The sequence below is a fragment of the Pteropus medius genome, unplaced genomic scaffold (assembly GCF_902729225.1).
Source record: "Pteropus medius unplaced genomic scaffold, Ma_sr-lr_union100, whole genome shotgun sequence".
NCBI classification, from domain to species: Eukaryota; Metazoa; Chordata; class Mammalia; order Chiroptera; family Pteropodidae; genus Pteropus; species Pteropus medius.
The window spans coordinates 14,123,088-14,145,516 of NW_024346062.1; the positions used below are offsets into that span (position 1 = coordinate 14,123,088).

A 22,429-nucleotide genomic window follows, 5' to 3' on the forward strand; every position below is an offset into this window, starting at 1 on the left:
TCAGTGGTCCCAAACCTGGCTGAGGTTTTAAAAACGCAGACTCCAGGGTCCCAACCAAATATTCCAAATTCACATATCCAAAAATGGATCCTGGAAATCTGCCTACTTAACAAGTAATCTGAAGATCAGCTAGAATTCCGAGCTTAGTTATGTCTTTCTAAGTCTTTTTGTGAAGAAGGAGTGATCATCCCTCCTCACTCCACCAGCAGGACTGATGTCCTGCATGGTGCAAGAATAGTCACTAATGTATTCTGAAAACTTAAAGACCGTGTTTGGGGCAAGCTTCTCAGTACATCTGTCTTTTTTAAGACTATGTGCTCCTCTCAGATTGCCAGCTTTACTGTGTAGTAATCTGAATTCGACATTTTTATCCACTTTCCCATTTTCTGGTTTGACTTTGCTCTGCTCAAGTATTAGGCGGCTAGAAAAGTGACCATGTACCTTAAAGCTAATGCTGATGTATGATAATCTGAATAATTAGTGAAGGTTCCAAAAAATGGAACTTTACCTATCGAAGTGCCAAAACTTAAAAAATATTAAAACTCCTCTGCTTTCATAAAGTATTGAATATTCGTATCTTTCTTAATGATTCAGAATTGTCATCATAATATGATTTATTTTACTGTGCTATGCAATATATTAAGGAAGTTGTTGAAGTAGATTATTTTCTTCTGCAATTTTTTATTGTGTTTTTGTTACCTGTTTCAGTTTGCTCGTGTGGTGCCATTAACTCTGCCTCTTCTTTGAGGGCCAGCTGTTACTGTACTACTATCAGTATATTTGTCTGGGCAGTACACATCCCTTCATTTTTCTGTTTCTAATCCTTGTGGCTGCAGTAGCAAAGAGCCAAATTGCTTAGAACTATGTCTTAATTAGAATGAGTTGAATTCTGGGGAAAGGTCTGGTAATCTCTCCTGGGAGTAACTGTCCCAGCTTTGGGAGATGAACATAATGATGTGTATTCTGGCTGCCTAGAAGGTTTTGCTTACTTGTTTACTTTGTTTACTAGTGTATGGCTGTGTTTCAGAGGACTCTGAGTCACTGGAGTGGTTGACTCTGAAGAACTGAAGAGATCTTGTCTATAACACAATACTTGGAGTGAGCATTTGTCCACGTGTGTCAGCATATTCATGCTTAACATGCTCAAACTAGAGAAGAAGGATGAAATGTTCAGTTGGAATGTAGAGCAAACACAATCAGAACATTGATTTTTCTTCCCCTCTGAGGATGTCAGCAGTACTAGGTCTTGGGCTGTCTCAGGAAGAAGACCTGACTTTTTGCCTTTGTTATTTTATTTTGCCCCTAGAAAATCACTTAGCAGCTGTCATAGCCAAACAAACCTTTGGCTGCTTGGTAGCTTAGGAGAATGCAGCCATGTTTTTTATGTGCTGATAATCAGAGCAAAGAAAAACACCCTCAGGATTATCTTATGGAAGCAAAGAAGGACTAATGCTCAATCTCTAAAGAAAACCGCCACCACCCTGGCTGCATTCCCGGGCCAGACCTTTGGTGCCACAGAGCAGCTGTACACAGAGACACACTACTTGGGTACAAGAGAAATGATGTTCCTGGCTTACAGACTCAGCCCACAATAGCCCCTTGGTGGAAATAGGCAGAGCCACCACTTATAGGAGACATTCACCAGAGCAAGTCATTGACCTGTATACAGTTGAGGTTAGTGAGAAAGCCTTCCTACCAACTTTCTGCCATTTGCCATTAACACTATAAATCTACTTAAATGATAGCCATTACATAGCATTCTTGGCTTCTCCTTTATTTATTTATCTTTGCAAATTTTACCATTCTTTCTCTCTATTCCTCTGTTTCTCTCTCCCTTGCTCCTTATTCATTTTGGACCTTCTGAATGTACATTTCATTTAACTGCTTGATCACTTGATGAACATTGGCTGAGTGTGAAGAAAGGGAAAACTGTTTTAATGACCCATCAGGCTTTTAGTGTCTGCAGTCAGCATGGTTCAGGCTAAACTAAATGGGATGGTAGCCATGGTGAGAGGAGTGGAATGGCCAGGCCAGGCTTTTGTGCCAAAGAGAGATAAAACACATTTCATATATGTGGATGTGTTTAAAGTTGGTCATTTCAAAGTTCTGATCCTGAATTTGTCATTACTGATCAGCTTGCAAGACAGAATAAGAATTTATCAGAACAAGTGACAAAATAGGATAAAGCTTTAAGAGGATTCAAAAATAAAACCAGATAGAAATGGTTTAGAATAAAAAGATGCTTAATAAACTAGTGTTTAATTTGTTTAGTTGTACTGTTAGTGACGATTCTTTTAAATAACTGAGCAGTTATTTCAGCTTTTAAAGGACAAAGTTTAAATCCTAACGATGGTTTACAATGAATAATAATAATAATAATAATGTCCCAACTTGTACATATTCATATTCTTATATTATCAGAGTTGTAAGAAAAAAGTTTGCAACCTTTACAAAAGAGGTGTTTTGTTTTTCAAATATTGAGTTAATATGTGGCTTTTAAATCTCATTATCAGATTTATTGTGAAAAATTATTTCCTATTTACACTTTTAAGATTTTCTAATCTGTGGGTTTTTTACTCATTTATTAGTAGAAAAAGATTCAGATTCTTGTTGGAGCTTCTCTGCCTTATAAAGGTAATTATAACTGTTTGTAGAGAAAGGTTGACCTCATAACCCCTCACCAATTTATCCAGAGACTACATATTTACCTTTGTCACATAGCTGCCATATGCTATTTAACGTGTATTATTTGTTTTTCACAGGGTAATGTTTAGAGACCAAGGATAAAATGACATTAAATGTAAAAGAAGAAAGTACTGTTAAAGAAGTATTTAAAGTACAAGGACATTTGCCTTCGTAATTTGTGGTTTGATTTTATAGTACTTGTAATTCATTTGCCATTTTATTATGATCCTTAACATGTCTTTTTGAAGCCAGATATGGAATAGGCACAGAGAGTATAGATTGCTCATCAAATAGGTCTGGAATATGATTACTGAGTTCCACTGTGGCATTACCTGTGAAAAATTATTTAAATTAAATTCTCTATGCCTTATTTTCATCCTTTAGTAAGAAGATAATCATACTATTTTCCTCATAGGATTGTTATGAAATTATAGATAGTCAATTTAAAGTACATAGCCCAATGCCCAGCATGTTGTAAAGATGCAACAGAGATTTTATAACTACCATTTAGGTTGTCCTAGCTATAAATTAATTTCTGTATAAATTCTGACAAATTTAAGACACTTCCAAAATTAATTGAAAAGTCTTTGAAAGAATTCTACAAATAGTGTAAAAGTTATGTGGATTAAACCCAATAAACAAAGCAATAAAGGTTCACTTTATAGGCACTAATAAATATTTATTGTATTAAGGAGAATTGGGTATTAGACATTAGGAACTCATAGATTCATAGTCTCTCTGGATTGGGTGTGGAAATTTAAGTAAACATCACCCTTTCATCTTCAGTGTTTTTATCTCCTTTATCATATTTCCATGGAGTAGATATTCAACCTAATACTTGAGCCCTTCCAGTGATGTTTCCCTATCCGTGAGGACACAGTTTATATTTGAATATACCTACTTTTTATATTCTTCATTCTCTTCTTTTCCCAGACATAAATCCCCAGCTCTTTCAACCTTGCACAAGTTACATGATTTCAAGTGCTCTTATGATTGATGAACTTTAGAACTAAAATTATTTCAGTTAGAAACTGTATTTAGCTATAAGTAACAGAGACCGCCAAACTAGGGGCTTAAAACAGTAAAGGGTTTATTTATTTCACATGAAAGATCCTGCAGTAGATAATTCAGAGCCAACATGGTGACGGCAAATTCATCAGAGATGCGTGACCTTCTAGATTTCTTCTTTGCCATTCTGAAGGTGTGATTCTCATCCCCAAGCTCTGGAGGTGACCATTGTGGTTATAGCCGTTGAGTTCCCATTCCAGTCAAGAAAAATGGGAAGGGCCAAAAACAACAGGATGTATACCTGCTGAGGCTCCCCTTTTAGGAGCTCTTTTGGACACATTAACAGCAACTTATACTTCTCATTGGCCAGAACTGTGTCGCATGCTCAATTCTAATGTAAGGGAGGCAAGGAAACGTAGTTTTTAAGCAAAGTTTCATTGCTACCTGAATAAAAGTAGGGTTCTTTTATAAGAAAAAGTAAGTAAAAAAGTAAGAAAAAAAAGGCAGACTAGATAAAAGGTAGGCAATTGGCAGTCTGCATTGGGATATCCTCTTATAATATTCCCTTCTAAAATATGCCCCTCCCCCTTCAACAGTCTAGATATGGATGACAATGAAGAGTAGAATGGGACTACATCTGTCTCTGGAAACTAAACTTGACTTCTAGAGTATGGTACTGATTCCTTTAATAGCAGAGAGAACGTACAGAGAAGTCCTTACTTAGGCAAAGCTTTTTCTGTCCAACTCAGTTGAACTCAGAGCCATAAATCTTGATGTTTACCAAGGCTTCCTACCTACTGAAAGTTGAAAGCCTACACTTTCCTGGACTGTTTTCTGCCCTGCATTATAACCAATATCCAAATATAGCGGGTCCATAAACCAGCCTCTGGATAGACTAACTTTTTCATAAGGGCATGACTTACTAAAATGCTGATGAGTAAGTGGCATAGTTGTAAAATCATTTTAGGAAGGTGTAAGTCAGTTAATGATATGTGTATTAGTGCCAATAATATTTTAAGAAAATATTCCAGAGTACAGAGTCTTGCTGGGATGCATGGCACTGAGAAAATGCATCTACCCACTTTGTTGTTAACTTCTTTTTCTGTCCAAAGGGGCAGGAGGGAAGCACAGTAGTACTCTTTGGGAAAAACTGTAAGTAAATGTATACTTACTCTGTAAGGAGTCCTGGAAACTTGTAGCTGTCTCTGAAAGTGAAAGGAGATGAGGTAAGAAGATTAACTGGTCTTCACAGATAATCAGTCAATACACACATTCCCTCTAGAGAGAAACCCAGACCTAAGTAGCTCAACTATGGTTTATAGCCAGATTTTGGTGGTGGTAACAATCAAGGGAAGGGCCTTGTTGCCCTAGTCTAATGAATACAGGTAATGTGATTAGCAACTGACTTTATCCCCCAAAACCTAGAGAAAAGCCTCAGTTAGTTGATTCTCTGGGCCCTTTAGAAAAGGAACGGTCTTAGCATAAAGAATGCTAACATTTAACATCATTTATGAAGCCAAGTTAAAAAGTATACCCTTTCTCTTGTTTCCTCCTCCATTTTCATGTTAGAGTTAAAATCCTGTAAACTCTTATCTAATTTCCCAAATGCCTATCTTTCTGAAATAGATAGAATGGAATGTAAGACTGCAATCCAGGAATAGGTGGATGATGCAAATTGTCTCATTTCCCTGTACTCTTACTTGACTCTGACAGAATTTTATCTGACAGTCACTGAAGGCTTCTCTTCAGCAGTTTTTCCATCGGCCCATAGGAAGAATTGGCAAAAATATGGTCAGAAATATGGTTACTGATTTCATAAAGGCAATGATAACTTTGGTGATAGAGTGAAAGAAAAAAAACAAAAATGCATTTTGTTTTTACCTTAGAATTATTAAACTGTGTTTTCTGCGACTTCCAATTACAGTGATTCATTCATAGATTTATTTATTCATCTATTTAATGAATATTACTCATTTACTTAGTACCTACTATGTGCTTGGCATTGTGCTAAGTTCTGAAGATGCAAAAATCTCTGAAAAATTGTTTCCGCCCCCCTAAAACTCATGATTAAGTGACTACCGATAACTTACTTTTGTATTGTATTTTGAGTTCTTCAAGTGCACAAGTATGATAACAAAGTCCTTTAAGAATATCTCAAGGGAGATAGGGTAGGTATTAAAAGTCCCATTTTAAAACTGAAGAAATTAAGGCTTACAGAGGTTAAACAACCTATCCGGATTCCACAGAGAGTTAAATGTTAATTCTTGATAAGTTTCACATTTTAATGTAATGAGTTATTTATATATGAAATTTTATTATAAGAACCTGTAGTCAATATTATTGTAATGTCTGTGTGTAATGCCAGATGGGTGCTAGAGTAATCAGGAGGATCACTTTATAAATTATATAAATGTCTAACCATTGTACTATATACATGAAACTAACATAAAATAATAATAATAATAGTAAAATAATAATAATAAAGAAACAGGTGAAATTTGATGTCTGTTTTAAACAACTTTCTTCATAATAATCTTCAGACTTAGATTCCTGAAATGTAAGTATTTCATCCAGGTCGGTTCATGTATTACAGATCGGAACTATTGATAAAATGAGATAAAAATAAACAGCAATTGAATTTTTTGGTTGTTGAATCTATTTTTGTAGTCAAAATTCTAGTGGTCTCAGAATGACTCGAGCCTGACAGTTAAGGTTTGACTCCTGCCATATGGCAGCTGCTATGGACTTTGATAAAGACACATAGGCTATTAGGAAGTGTGTGTTTCAAAGCAGTGAATCATATTTAAAAGATTACTTAAGAAAATGCAATACGTCTCCTGTTTTCTAAAGAAGTCAGATAACTTTTTTTTTCTTTTTAAATAACCAAAAATAGAGACTTTTTTCCTTTACCCTTCTTTCCACACAACTTTCATTTCTCATTTCATAGTAGATTTTGTGGTGGTTTATATCTCTCTTAATGTAGTCTGCAGTGAGAGAATTTAATCTATCCAGGACTAAAAACACAGAAAATATGGACATGGTCAGTAAATGTTATTTCTCTTTACAGGAGGCAGAATGTCTGGAACAGTTATTCTGAAGCCTGGCACATACCAGGCTACCTGGAGAGCTTGTAAAATGTGCTGCTGCCTGGGCCCTGGGTTATTCAGAGCCATAGAATTTCTGGGAGTGGGGCCTAGGCGTTGGCATTATTTCAAAATACCCCTAGGTGATTCTAATGTACAGCCAGGTTGAGAAAAGCTAGAAATTCCCACTTCTGTTGGAAAGCAAAGCAATTAAATTAAACTAATTGGTACTAAAGAGTGAACAGATTATAGTGTCATTTGAATTTCCAAAATTAGTATCTAAGGGAGATTCTGGTCAGTGTGACAAAGTGTAATGAAGATATTCAGGCAAGGGCAGAAAATATTTCACACAGGAGAGTCGTCTGTATTTTTTAAATTTCACCACTTGGGCTATCCATCTAGCTTGGACAACTGCTTTGTTTATGTGGCCCTGGCTTTGAATTCAGCTTCCTGAAATCAAATGTGTTAAGCACTTATCTGATGCCTATGTTTGCATAGACTTTTTCCTGAAATTGAAATGTATAAGAATGTGAATATGTTTGATTGCCTAGAGCCTTGTTTGTACATCTGTCTTTGTCTCTTTATCATTAGAGCTATGCCTATACAGGGAAAGTAAAATCGACACCTTAACATAATCGGTGGGATATTAGAGCATCTGAAGTCTCATAAGTTTTTTTGTTTTGTGTTTTGGTTTTAGATATTTTTGGCCAATATAGAAGGGGTCGGTTATCAAATTATGCAAATATTTGTCAGATTTTCTAGTTACCTAGAGTGTATTCTCCTATTCATTACATTTCTTTGTGCATTAACTTCAACACGTATACATTCATGACTGGAATGCTTATATTCTCCTTTTCTGGGTAGGTGTAACGCCTATTACTTTGTCAAATTCTTCAGTATAAGATGTGTAAGCAATTGGATCTAAAAGAACAGAATTCACATCCTGGTTTAGCTTTGATGAACTTGGGCAAATCATTAACCCCTCTAAGCTTCAATTTCCTTATCTGTAAAATGGGAATGAAAAGTTCTGGTCTCTTAACCATATCATAGAGTTTGAAAAAGATAATGTATGTAAATCTCATGGCACCTGTGCCTAGTACAGAAGTGCTAAAGATTATTATCATTATTGCTATTATTGTTGTTCAAGTGTTTGAAAAAAAGTTTGAAGAAAAATGAATAATTGCTTTAGAGATTAAGGATTTATCAATGGAAAAAGTTGCATTTGTCCCTATTGCAAGTATTTGAGATATGATAATTTGAATATCTGAAATCTAAAATCAAGAGCTATGATAGCATATTTGATCTCAAAGGAATACTATAAAATTTCATCTGTTTTTGGTATATGCTTTATCAAAGTCATCTTACTTACCTGCCTCTAAATTTTATGTGAGAGGCTAGCAAATATGCACCCACTAGAAAGAAGGAGAGTAATGAAGTCTTTTTTTCTGGCAAGTCACAGGAATTCCATAGGACTGGTGTGTGATGGAGTAGGTAGGAATGTGATCAAATCAGTAATGTGTTGCTATAAACTCTTAATTCTTTTTTTTTTTTAACACTGCTTCCAATCTTTATTGAATGTTAATAGATTGATCTGACTCTGAACTGATTCACGGTGAGTTCATTCTCACCTCTTCTCTCCTGTATTAGGCATGTTTGTTCATTGCTAAGCCTTTTCAGTTATTCATGATCCTAGTTAGAATTTTTAGATGAATTAAAATGTGTTTCCTTGTAGCTTATGTTTCAGGCATCAAGTGTTTCAAAAATAAATTCATGTTCTTACTATGAGCTTAATGAGTCATTCTCTGGGGCAGAATGGGGTTGGTGAGAGGAAGGAGGGAGATGCAAAAGTAAAAAGTAAAAAGCAGGTACGTATTAGAAAAAAACTCTAGTCAGCGCTGATGGGCTGAAGTTTATCGATGCTGCTTTATGATATGTGTCTAAATAAATGCAAGAAACAGCTTTTCTTTAAAGTTTGGAATGTTGTGGTAACTGATATTTAAGTGAAGGAATGTTACAATTGGGAGAGCTGACCTAAAATTCTTCCCCAGACGATCAATTTTATTTATTAAGAGAAGAAAGGTGACAAGAAAGGGCATGGATCATTTATTTATTTGACAAGGTGCTCAGTTATTTTCCTTGTTAGAGCAGCAATTCAGATGAACTTTACTATGCTCGGCATGTGTGTTTACCGTGGATAACATTATTTACATATTTACCAGTGAGGAACTAATGAAAATAATCAGCTTAGAGGACTTTTATCTCCCCGTCTGTGGAACACTGTAAAAGTTACATTTTTAATGGATGATGACCACAGTTGTTTTTAGGATTCCTGAATGAAGTCATGAGGTCTTAAAAATTTTGGAACCCATAGTTTTGACTCATCTTACAATTTGAGTAAGTGCTTTATAGGAAAAGGCCTGGTCTAATTCTGAGCTTGTGGCTTCATTGTCATAAGTTAGAGGCTCGTTTTCTGAATATAATATTTATAAGTCCCATAATTAAGGCTATACTTTAGTTAGACTTCTTTAAGTTGCAAGGAAAGAGATACATTCAGGTTACCTTAGGGACCCATTTATCAAATCAAGTGTCCTATGCTACACTTTTGCACATAAGTGTACTGCAAAATAAAGACTTTGGGGCCCTCTGCTAAATAGAATTAAACTTTTTTTTTTTTGAGCAAGATTTGTAAGAGATTTAAATGTGCAAGTAGACATTGTGACTAATCGAGAAAGGACATGGCATTTAGCATTTCCCGGGCTATCATCAAGCACTATCTATTCTCATCTCTCAGAACTCTGTTTCCCAGAACACAGCAAGGGAAAGGCTGCCTGAAGTAACAGGATTCCTTATAAGTACACAGCAGATAGTCAGCCCCTCTGGACCCTGGTCTTCCAAGAGTACATCACCATTTCCGATTCAAGAGCAGGACTTGTGACCCTCTTTTCTGTGCTACTTGTTTTTGTACTTCCTGAGAGAGAAGATCCAGCAGAATCTATTGGCCACTATTCAATATAGGGCACTCCTGTTGATTCGTAATGTGCCCCAGATCACTTTGGCCTTTATATACGATCCTTTGGCCTTAGCACAAATTCTTGGAGCAATTAGTAGTGGCCAAGATAATAATATGAAATGGCCCAAACCACAGAATTTTAGTGTTGTTTTTCCTTATATGAAGACAGTTAAGTTTCAAGGATTGTTCTGCTTAGGTGGCATGGCATCCACTTTCATAAGATATTCATTCATTTATTCGGCAAGCAGTGCGGGGTACCCGTTATATGTTGAGCACCGTGTTAGGCTACAAACGTGTGAGGCTACAAACATGAATAAGATATCATCCTGATTCTCAAGCAACTTATGGGTTATTCAAAAAGTTCATGTAATGGTTGTTCTTGCTTGTTTCATAAGATATTGTTTCGATATAAAACCAGTTGCTTCATTTTTGAAAGCCAGCATGAGTGATTTAAATATGTGTACATAACCTCCTTGTTATTTTCCTGTTACGCTTTGATCTTATACTTGGTCTAAATGTTCTGCAGTAGTCTCCCACAGAGACCAGCATCAGGCATGGAGCACAAGGAATGCAGTACTTGTTGGTTGTTTAATTGATAACGAGGGCAGGTAATGGCCTCTTTTCAATGCAGGAGACATGATGCAAGCCTTCATGATGTCATCTCCTTTTCCCTTGTGTATTCTCGGGACAGGAAGCCCAGATGGCACTTGACCCATTGTGGTACAGGAAAGGAACATGGCTGCAGCACCCACAGCATTGCCAGAAGGAACCCATCTGTAGCAGTTGTGTGGATCTTTGCTGCCTATAGGTTGTTTCTCTCTCTGCTCAGGTGTAGATCTTGATGAAGAAGAAAATTCCAGGGCAAGAGGAAAATTAATTTGTTCTCTTATTTAAATTTAGAAGGATCCTAGGCTCATGGCTTACTATACTTCAAGTTCAATATTGCCAATGTAGAGGGATCCCTATAGTTGTTGGATTCTTATTAAATATGTTGTAAATTACATGCAGGAACATCTGTTTGGGTTTAAAAAAAGGAAAGTTTCCCTCCTGGGAAATTTAAATATTTCTTTTAGAGTTAATTTCACAGTAAAATAAAGTTGGGATATCTTGGGATAGTAAGGATAAAAGGCAAGATTACTGAATTTACTGTTGATGATGACACCTGTTGCTAAAAAGATTATTTAGGATTGCCTTCCATACATAGCCAGACAGAGATAGTGAATGGAAGAAGACATTCTTCCTGGGCTTTCTTCTAAGAACTCCACCATTCATACTTTTGGTTAGCGCTCTGCAAAGCAACAATCTCATTTGCTATTCTTTATTGATTGATTGGGTAACTGCTGACTCCAGAACTAAATGATAACACTGCTTTTCATTGGGTCAGTTATTTGTTCATCACCGTGTGGAAGGCACTGTGCAAGCCATCTGGGGAAATACAGTAGTACATAAGGCACACTCTCTGCAACCACTGACAGGTAGACAACTAAACATAACACAAAATGTGTGTGATACATTTTATGTGAAGTGGTGTAAAGGAAATTGGAACAGCTTTGTAACATATGATCATGTGTAGGCAGATCCTGGCCACAGATAGATCAGTGTGGATCAGTTTGTAAATAAGGATCCTTAGCAGATCATCACAACTTTATTTTTTATAAACAGGAAACTCATGTTATTGTATTGTTTCTGGACTGCATTTTGCAACGTCATGTATTCTTGAAGCAAAGACCATGACACCATAGTTTTTGTTCATTTTGGACAATTTACCTTCTAGGAACATAAGTGGGTACTTGGTATATCATAGGCCATCACCAGCCCCATGCATGGTTGAGGGTCTAATCTGGTGCTCAGTGTTTAAGAGGCAGGTCTAAGATATGCCTCTCTTTAAGGCAAATTGTTCTTTGATTTATGATAATATTTTAATATTTTAATGAAGGAGCTATCTAACTTTAATTATGTATTACCTGCATTTAAGAAATCATATTTACTTACCATATATCATGGATTTTAAGGCACACATTTTTCCACATTTTAACATTTTTGAAATCAGACGTGTTTTACAGTCAATAGCACGCCATCATTAGTTGGCAGCATTTCTCCTCATCCTTTAAAAATCTTCTTTAAAGACACATGCCTTTATTGGAGGAGTATTAACCACCCCCCAGCACCTTTTCTAGTACATGACACTTTAAAGGAATTCAGGGATTCATGCCATTGGGGTCCTACAGTTGTGAGAAAACCAGGGCTTCTTTTCTTATATCTTGACATATTACTGTATCTTCTCCTTCATGAAATAGGAAGCAATAGCATAGATAGATATGGGATAAAATTGGTTCATGAATTTGGAATATTTCATAATGAATTCATTTAACATTCAGTGAATACTACAAAATATATATTCTTACATTATGCATTATACCCATGGGCATATTTGAAGAATATAGCAAGTAGAAAAGACACTTCCATGTGATAAGGTAAATGACTATGCAAGGTGTAATCATACAATATATGAAAAAATAAATATCTAATGACAGGGTCAGCCAATCAATATAAATACTCAGTAGGAAAAGGTTACTTTGGGCTGGTAAAAGTTGACAGGAGATATATGGGAGGCGAACTGGGTTTTGAAAACAATAAAAGATTTGGATAAGAAGAAATGGGAAAGCGAGAAAATATGTGTTCTTCTCCAAAAATTTTTAAACACCTATCTCCAATAGACACAGCCATAGATTAATTCAAAGTGAATGTGCTTTTTTAGAGTCCAAACACGTGTTTGAAAATACATTTATGAGATTGACTATTTTACTAAGAACCATTTAGAATATATCTTCTTTTCTAGGAAGTTTGCGCATTTTTCACTAACTTGGGGTGGCAGAAGAAGATAGCAAAGCACTGATGACTCACGTTTGAGATAGCATAGAAAGGATTGCCTAGGCAGATTTAAAATAAGAGAAGTGTTAAGGGGACTGGCTATCTTAGACCTGAATATGAAGTGAGTTTAACCTGTGTCTCAGAGAGCAGTCTTGAACTGGGTAATATGACTAAGCCATTCTCATCTGAAACAAGCTAGACTAGGCCGCACTTGGATTAGTTAGCAGGTAATTATGAGGTGTTCTAAATAAATAAGTCACAGTTTGAGAAGATAGTCTTGGTTTCCCTGTGGTTATGCCACTTATATTTCAAATCACAGTGAGCCTCTTCTTTCTGAGCTTGGGCTGTGCTACATGCAGGATTTAGTTGAAGGCTTGTTTTCATTCCCTTTCCCTTCTCATCCATTTCCTTCCTTCTAACACTCTAAAGCTTAATTTGAGAATTTCAAGACAGTTTATCAATAAAACTTGATGTTATTTCTTTACATTTGCAGCGCGATTCTAAACTTTTTAACTAAGTGAGGAAAATTCACTCTGCGATCAAGAATATCAGATTGTGTTGCTCATTTAACATTTTCTTCTTTTTGTTTTTCTGTTTATGTTTGGTACTAATGACTAAAAGGCATGTGAGAATACATTTAAGAAATCTTCCATTTTAATAACATGTCCTAGAGTTAGATATCAGATTCCTCTCCTTTCCATCCTTTTCATTCTTTCCATCTGTTGGAGGAGCAGTTATCCGCCATGCTGCACAAAGATATTTTTATAAAATACCGTGCCCAGGCCCTACCCACAGAGATTCTGATTTATTGGCCTGAGGACGGGTTTAGAATCAGGGTTTTTAAAAATTGAGATATAATTGACATATAGTATTATATTCGTTTCAGTTGTACAACATAATTTTTCAATATTTGTATAGATTGAGTAATGATTACCACAAGTCTAGTTGACATTCATCACCACATGTAGTCGCAAATTTTTTTTCTTGTGATGAGGTCTTTAAGATCTACTCTCTTATCAACTTTCAAATATGCAAGAGTATTATTAACTATAATCACCATGCTGTATATTACATCCACATGACTTATCTATTTTGTAACTGGTAGTTTGTACCTGTTGACCCCTTTAACCCATTTTGCCTACCCACTATCCCCTGCCTCTGGCAACCACCAATCTGTTCTCTATATCTATGAATTTAGTGTTTTTTTAATCAGTTGTTTGTTTTTTCCCCCCTAATTTCCCAGGTGATTGTAGAGCTAGGCTGGAGAACCTCTGTGTCAGTTTTGAAACCTGGTTGGAACCAGTGAAAATCTCTTAACCCAGAGGGCACAGCTGGTTCAGTTTAGTAAATCTCATGAGGCAGAATTTCTCCAGAAGCTATTAGAACAAAGACTGCTTGGGTATCCAGAATATTCTTGGGTCTCAGTACTGAGTTATCCCTATATTAAGGATTTTGACTCCTTTATCTGTTTTCTGCCCTCTAGCTTCAGAGTGGCCTGCTCAGTCACTTGGCTAACTTATGCAGTATCTTTACGAAAGTTTTTTAAAAAGCCATCTTTTGTTTAAGAAACTTATTGCTATTTTCTGGGAAATTGCCAGAATAAATATATAAATCTATAATCATTCTGTAAAAGGTACCCTGTGGAGTTGTACAGTACAGAACCTGCACAACCACACCCTATGACCCAACATGTTCTTGTTTTTCCTGTTTAAATAAGCCACTTCTGAACTAGTGACCTGGAGACTGTAGGCCTTAGATGCCAGTTGTTGACAGGCTGGTCTAGGCATAGCAACTAAAGTAAAAGGCAACTTCAAAGTCTAAGATAGTGGGTTAAGATGTTCTCATAGGCTCCCTGCCTCTTAGCTCTGTCATATTGCTTAACTTAGCCCAAGTTGCTAGAGAAATGAATTCAAAATTGACCAATTGTCTAGAAGCTGTGCATGAATAATACATGAAATTCATGGCCAATATTCCTTTGCTTGACAACCTTGGACAGTTCTATTTGCTTTTGCAGAGCTAAAAATTAACATAACCTGCCCAGCCTTGGCAAATTGCTGACTAAGCCAGGCTTATTTTCAGATTCCTTGGCATCTTCTTTTTTTGTCCCTTTCTTCCTGTAAGTGGTCACCAAGAAGAGGCAGGTCTATTTCACTTGAAATATTCTGATAGACTGATTTAGCCCTGTACCTCACTGCCTGGCCTGTAGGTTTCGTGGATGGTTCCTATCTTCATTGTAACTATGCTTAAGCAGGCTCTGGTAGCATAGCAGCACTGTCTACTAGATCTTTCTGCAGTGGTAGAAATGATCTATAATCTGTGCCATTCAATAGGGTTCGTGTGTGTGTATACACATACGTAGTATAAATGTACATATATACTCATATATATGTGTGTATGTATTATAGTATAAATGTATATACATATATATACACATAATATATATAGTTAAATATAAGGTATATATAGCTATATATGTTATATATTTATATTTGTGCTATATACAATAATATATATAGATATATATTACTAACTACATGTAGCTATTGAGCACTTGAAACGTAGCTAGGGAAACCAAAGAATTGAATCTCTAATTTTAAATACTTTTAATTAAATTTAAATAGCTAGTGCCTACCATATTGGACAATGCAGGTCTGAAAGGTAGCTCTTATCTGGGGGTGAGGGGGAGAGGAAATATTTGTTATGCAAATTCCATTTGTCAAGAACATTCTTTTTTATGATCTTATTCGATTCTCACAAAATCTTGCAAGGCAGATCTTATTATCTCCATTTTATATGTTGAAAATAACTGAAGCTCAGAGAATCAATTGCTCAGTGTCTTATGACTAATAAATGATCAAATCAGCTTTCAAACTTAGGTCTCTGATACTAAAGCCAGTGTTTGAAGTTTTCCTGGGGAAGTAGTCTTCACTGTGAAGTTAGAAACTAAATTCATAATAACAGCAATAAAGGTAACTATCAAAATACTGCCATCAAATGTCATTGTATGCCAGTTATAAAAATAGTTATGGGGCTGTAAAGTACAGCGTAGGGAATAGAGTCAATAATATTGTGATAACTTATGGTGCCAGATGGGTACTAATCATGGGATCACTTCATAAGGTGTATTATTGTCTAATCACTGGGTTGCACACCTGAAACTAATATAATATCGTATGTCAACCATAATTGAAAAATAAATAAAAAACACGTCACTGTATGGTAAAATAATTGCTAAAAAAGAGTGAGAAGAAATGTGTGGTGGTGAAGAGCAGAAGCAACACACTCAGCAGATAGGAGTATGGTGTCGGAGGATGCTAAAGCCTACTGGTGAAAGACAGGTTACCCTATGGCGTCTTCAGTTCTTCATATCCCCAGAGTTATGTGCTCTAACCTTACTCTTTTCTTCTTTCATCATATTTAAATTGGACTTTAGTACCCTGAATAGAACTACTTATTAGTAGCTGCATAGAACTGAGTACAGGCATGTCTGGCAGTTGCCAGCTTCTTTTCATTAAAGCCCAAGTCCTGGCTAAGGACAGGTCCTATGAACTGGTTTTCTCCCCACCCTCACCGCCTCTCCCACTTTGTGCTTTAATATGCCCAGAGTTCACATGTATTGCCCTTTTGCCTATATCCTGCTTTATTCATGATTCTTCCCTACATGTAGTGAATGTGTATTCATCCTATAAGCAATCGTTCTCAGCCCTGGTTAGAATTAACCGGTGCTCTTTATAATTCCAGCTGCCAGGAATCTACCCAGACAAACTGAGTCCGAATTTCTGAGAATGGAGTTTGTCCATTGATATGTTTTAAAGGTTTCCTGTGCGACTCTAATGTGCACACAGGACTGCATGCATCCCAGAGCTCGACTGCTACCAGACTTTTTGAACTCAGGACTCTATGTAGGTTAGTGTTGTGGGTAGAAAAGGGTGGATGTTGTGGGTGGTAAGTAATAAGCAGCTGGACAATTGGCTCAGGGACCCTGAAGGTGAAGAAGACAAAAGAGATGGGGCCAGGGCCCCTCAGAAGTTTCTGTCACAAGCCATTGTGGATGGGTGGAGCACAAGAAGCCCTGATGAAAGAGAGCTTCAGGGTGAATTACCCGGATGACTTTTCTTCCATTCAGCATCATGCATTGAGAACGTTAGCACCAGCCCCTCCCACAGGGGCACAAAGATAGACAAGAAGTGCTCCTGCCATAGAAAAAGTTGCAAGGTATGGACCTAACAAAAAGAAGAGAAAGATTAGAAAACTCGACCAAGTAAGAACAACCCTAATTTAACTACTTATGGATACCACTTGCCATTTATTATCCAGCACAATTATCTCACACACATCATTAAGTGTGTGTTGTATTATCTTTGTTATAAATTGTATTCAATTATAGCTTATAATTTCTTAGCCTTCATGTGGTCTGTTTGTGCACAGTTTAAACAAATAGAAAGGAGCCTTAGAGCAATGTTTGCCTGCAACTTCTCCCAGAAAGATTATGTGTGAAGTAAATGTCATAATAGCTTTTAGCAAATGCATTAAAGAAGTCCACTTATCTTCTCTTACAACCCCACCCTGCCTCGCCAACCCATTCCTTCCTCCACATCACATCTAACAACTCTCCACTTCTAACCATAGCTTAAGTCAAAGTATTTTCTGTACTTCGATGGAGATATAAATGGGAAAATTAAAGACAAACTTCCCTGGTAGTCAGGGTCACAAGGAGTTTGTGCTTGAAGAACACCATCCTTCCTGGTAGCAGCATCGATGTGTCTCCATGGCTTTGTGCCTGCCCGTCATATGCTTCAGCATCAGTGTTCACTTGAAAAACTGCCTTGATTTTATCATGTGTGTAGTGCTTGGGGTGGGGCCCTCCCATAGGAGAAGTGGGCAGCTTAGAGAATGATGAGCATGCCATCCTCTGGTCACTTGACTTCCTCTTTACATCTTCATAACAAATAACATTAACATGGCATAAATTAGCTTTTATCTGTCTTTGTACTTTATATAAATGGAATCACACAGTGTGTATACTTTATGTCTGGTTTCCTTCATTTAACACTGTGTTTGTGAGATTCATTCATATTGTTGGGTATAGTTCTAGATCATTTACCTTCATAGCTGTAGAGTTTTCCATTGTGTGAATAAACTCTGATATATTTATCCATTCAATTGTTGATGGACATTTGGGTAGTTTTCAGTTTGAGGCTATTAAAATCACTGCTATAAACAATGTGGTGCATGTATTCTAGTGAATGTATATATAAATTTCTATTGGGAATATACCTAAAAATGGAATTTTGGGGTAATAGGTTATGTGTGAATTCAGTTTAAATAGATACTGCCAAACAGATTTCCAAAGCAGTTCCACTGATTCTTGGGTACCAGCAGTGTATGAGAGTTCTGGTGCCTCTACTTGGCCTTTTCTGTCTTTTTTATAGGCATTCTAGTGTGTGTATAGGATCACGCTGTGGTTTAAATTTTTATTTTCTTGGTGACTATTGAAGTTGAGTACCTGTTGTGTTTATTGACCATCTACAAATAGCTTTTGGTGCTTGTTTTAACAGGGTTGTTCTAATAACACATAGAAAATTTCTTATCCTACTTTACCCCTAACAATTTTTATAACTTCTTTAACCAGTAAAGTATCATAGAGAAATCAATTCCCTCCTATAGGCTAACCTAATACAACTGTTTTCTCAAGCTGTCCAGTTACCTAGTAGTGAAGGAAACAACTTTTGTCTCAATGCAAAGAGGATTTTACTAAAATTAAATGATTTAATGTATAATAAATGTGAATAGATTTAAGGAAAATTATGCATTGTCATTTTAGAACTTGAATAACTGATAAGTCTTTAGATGAGATAAAATATTTTACATCAATTATGTTTTCCTCAAAACATAGTCGGCCTTAGTGCTAAGAGAAAGAACAGACTTAGAGAAGAACTTACCCTGATGAGTTTCTAAATGAGGATACTGTTCTAGAGTTGATATGACGTTGATAAATTTGATTTAAATCAAGTAAGCTGTTGTTTAAGAGGCCTTTTCTATTACTGGAATTCAAGGCTGCCAAGCTGTTCTGTGAAGTGTAGTCATGGAACTTCAGAGAAGGTTTCCACAGTTAGGTGAGTTGAATAACTCATTTAACGGACAGAGACGGGAGCATTTTGGGCTTTGCTCAAGACCACATGGGCAGAGAGATAGCTGAGAAAAGAAAAGCAAGAGAATAGTAGGAGTCACAGGAATCTAATCAGGGAGACTGTCTGGCTGTATCTTCATGTTTCTGTTCTAAGCAAACACACAGTGGATTTATTGCCTGTCAGTGAGTGGCAAAGGTATAGAAAAAGTGCTGGTTCTCCTTGTTAGAGAAAAATATTTTAGTTGGTCATGTATTGTTGACTGAACCTTCTTATCCTTTGAGGCATCAATAGGATTTAAGCTGATCCCAAGGCTCTAAAGATTGCTTGCTTAGATATTTCTCTACACAGAGGATAGTCTCATAAAAATGTCTAATCAAAGGACCGTTTTCTTAAAAACTTTAATTCTTTGAACTCTCTCCTTCCTTGGTCAAGAGCAAACACAGTGCAGATCTTTCTTCATTTATCAGTTCTTGCTCATGGGTATTCCTGATTGGCCTTAGCAGTAAATGGATCAGTGATGTACTGAGAGGACACTGAGGCCTGACCATCTACTACCTCATCCTAGTACCAGTCATTCTATCATTATTGCTATACTCCTTTGAGTTTTGAAGGCTTGGGGTTTTGGAGTGGATTCTTTAAAATATGTGTAAACTTGGGAGAGGACTCACTTGAAATTTTTATGATTCGACATCTTAGCAAGGACTTGTTAAAATAAATCCTGCATAAAAAAAAGAGGAGGCAATCGGAGGTCGTTTATAACAGAAGAAATTAATTAGAGCCCCAGCTTGGTAAAACTTTATTCTGTCTTTATTCTGTCTAAAAAATTTACCAAAAGCATCACTCCTAAAAGTTATATATATATTTACTTTTTACCCCAGGTTCATTGCAAATTTGAGAGTAAAATGTATTTTGAAACATATCAAGAAATAGTTCAAATATAGTTTCTATCATTATTAAATTTGCCCTTAGGCTAAACATAGGGTTTGTGTGTATATTTGTGTATGTGCGTGTGTGAGTGTATTCATTTTTACCCATATCCCCCTAGAGATAACGGGTGGGACAACAACAAAGAGGAAGGGAGCCGATTATTTCTCCTTGTCATTGACCTTTGCCTCTAAAATTTCTCGTGGTCTGTCATACTGACACATTCCCCTCTGCCTCTAAACAGCTCACGTTTTAAAAATATTTTGAGAGAATTGTTCCACTGTGTTTTCCATCCATAGCAAAAATCTCTGGTTGTATGTTCTAGAGAAATGTTACAAATAATAAACGGGAAAGAAGGATCCACAGTAAAGTCCACTGAATAAATCCCTCTTTGAGTTCCAGACTGCTGTCCAACACCCCCTTCTCTTCCCTTCTGGAAGTGCGTGAATTATAAATCCTCATAGGTAGTGAACTCTTTGTGCGTTAAGGAGAGAGAAAAAAGGATCTGCTTGACTTTTACTGAAGTGAGTCAATGCCTTGAGGTGGTAGCAGATGTTACTACCTGGAAGGCACATTGACTTTTGATTTGAAAGAAACCAGGGCTTTAAAGTTTCAGATAACTGTGTCTGAGATAATTCGCATCTGGTCTGGAGCCCTTGCCTCTTTCATTGACAGTAAGCCATATTTTAACTCATCCCCAGATGTGCAAAGTTTATTATTGACTCAATGAGTCACTAATTGCCTTTAAAGTTTCATTAAAAGAAGAGACATTACTAAAGAGCTTGTATTAGTCACAGTTTGATCCAGGTTCAGTTATTCATCTGAGGCGAGAATTGTTAATGTAACCAAAGATGCCAAAAAAAAGAAGCTAATGTAACTATTGGACTTTCCGCTAGTCAGGTCCAACAAATACTGAAAAATGTGAAGGACCTGTTAGAATGGCATCTGTCAGCCCGTGTGACATGCTCCAGTGAGGATGGATATTATATTATTGAAGATAATGGTTTGTGTAAGCTGTCACGTTGCCCTGCCTCATCCTTTCCCTTTCCTCACCTCTACTATACTGTTCTTTGCTCTCACGACTTCCACATAAATAGCACATCTACTCAAGACATAGAGTTTATTTTGAAGGACACAAGTAATTCAAAAGCTTTTTATGTTTAGATATTACTTACCTAATTTAAGTAGTCTAGCAATGATGAAATACTAGCATAGCAGAATCTAAAAGTTTGGCCCAGATTATTAAGTTGTTATGATGCACATTACAGTCTCATTTGCTGTAATTAATTAGTGGAGAGAGGATAGAGCCACAGCCTTAATTGCTTCAATCTAACAAATGTTTTTGAGGAGAGTTCATTTATTAAGAGCACAACCGAGGAGAGAACATATGCAAAAGCTCTTTTTGTTCTACCTTCACTTTACATCCCTCTCCAATGCTATTATTTAAAATAAAATTTTTGAAGCTCTAAATAGAAGCATGCATTGTGTTCCTTTGCCAGTGGACTTTTATACTAAACTGACATTTCCTAAAGCATGGTCTTTACATGCAATATGTTTTTCTCCCAGTGATTGCTGACACATTTTTGTGCTTTAACTCTTTCAAATCCTGAGAGTATTCACAGAATTGGGAGGAATGATGGGACCCAATTCTCTCTCTCTCTTTGTCAAGCCTCTAGAGCAGGATAAGATGACTAATATAATTTTTCAGAGTCAAAATAGCAATATATAACCCATAGTAAAGATATACAGTATGTTAATATTGGTTCCTTGAATTAGCATGACTGTTTTTAAAGGATATCCATTTTTTTACATGTCAACAAGCAAACAGTAATAATTCATTAATTATTTATTTTTAATAGTTTTCAAGGTGGCTTTTTACACGTATTATTTCATTTAGTCATCTTCCAAACACTGAAGCAGCCTGGGCAAAATGCTATTACTTTCTATTTACAAACAAAGGAACTGAGATTAAAAGGTGTTAAGGGATTTGGCCGAGAGCACACACCTGTCTTTAGTGGAGACCAGAAACAGGCCTGGCCTTCTGATGGTCATCTGGCATATAACCCTCTACATCACTGTTGATAAAGATTTTAAACACACAGAAAATAACTATAACAGATACCCACATATCTACCTGCCTAGATTTAACAAATGTTAGCCTTCTATTTGCTTCAAATCATTTTTGGGCGTTTGTAATCAAGTATTGTGAATGCATTTATTTATTCTTCCTCCATCTCTTTTTCATCCCTTATGCCCTTCCTTGAGAGTCACCACTGTCCTGAATTTGTTTGGAAGCATTTCCTTGAAAGTTTTCAGACTTTTACTCTGTGTGTATATGTCCATAAACATACATAACATTATGTCGTGCTTTAAAATTTCACATATAGGGAATCGTATTTAACCATTTGCAACTTCAAGTTGGTCCTGTCTCTTCAGTAATGTTTGTGAAATTTATCCCTGTAGATCTAGTTCATTCCTTTCAACAGCTGCATAGTAAGTATCCCATTGTATGAATACACCACTGTCTACTTACTCATTTCTTATTTGGGGACCTTTAGGCTTTTGTTCATTTCCCCCTATTTCAAATAACGCAGGAAAGAACATCTTTGTGTAGTTCTCCTCAGCTAAAGGTACAACAGTTTCTCTAGGCCTGAAGGCTATGTCTAGAAGTTTAATTACTGTACTAAGCACATTTTCAGATTTTTGAGGTATTATCA

At 36.4% G+C, this 22,429-nt stretch overlaps 1 long non-coding RNA gene across 1 annotated transcript in view; it reads left to right on the top strand.

Moving 5' to 3' along the window:
* LOC120612558 (uncharacterized) overlaps positions 1 to 22,429 on the top strand; it is an 89,009-nt gene that overhangs the window by 43,559 nt on the left and 23,021 nt on the right. Inside the window, exon 2 of the long non-coding RNA XR_005655485.1 lies at positions 16,399 to 16,563. This is a non-coding gene — a long non-coding RNA (uncharacterized LOC120612558). The remainder of the gene's footprint in view (positions 1 to 16,398; positions 16,564 to 22,429) is intronic.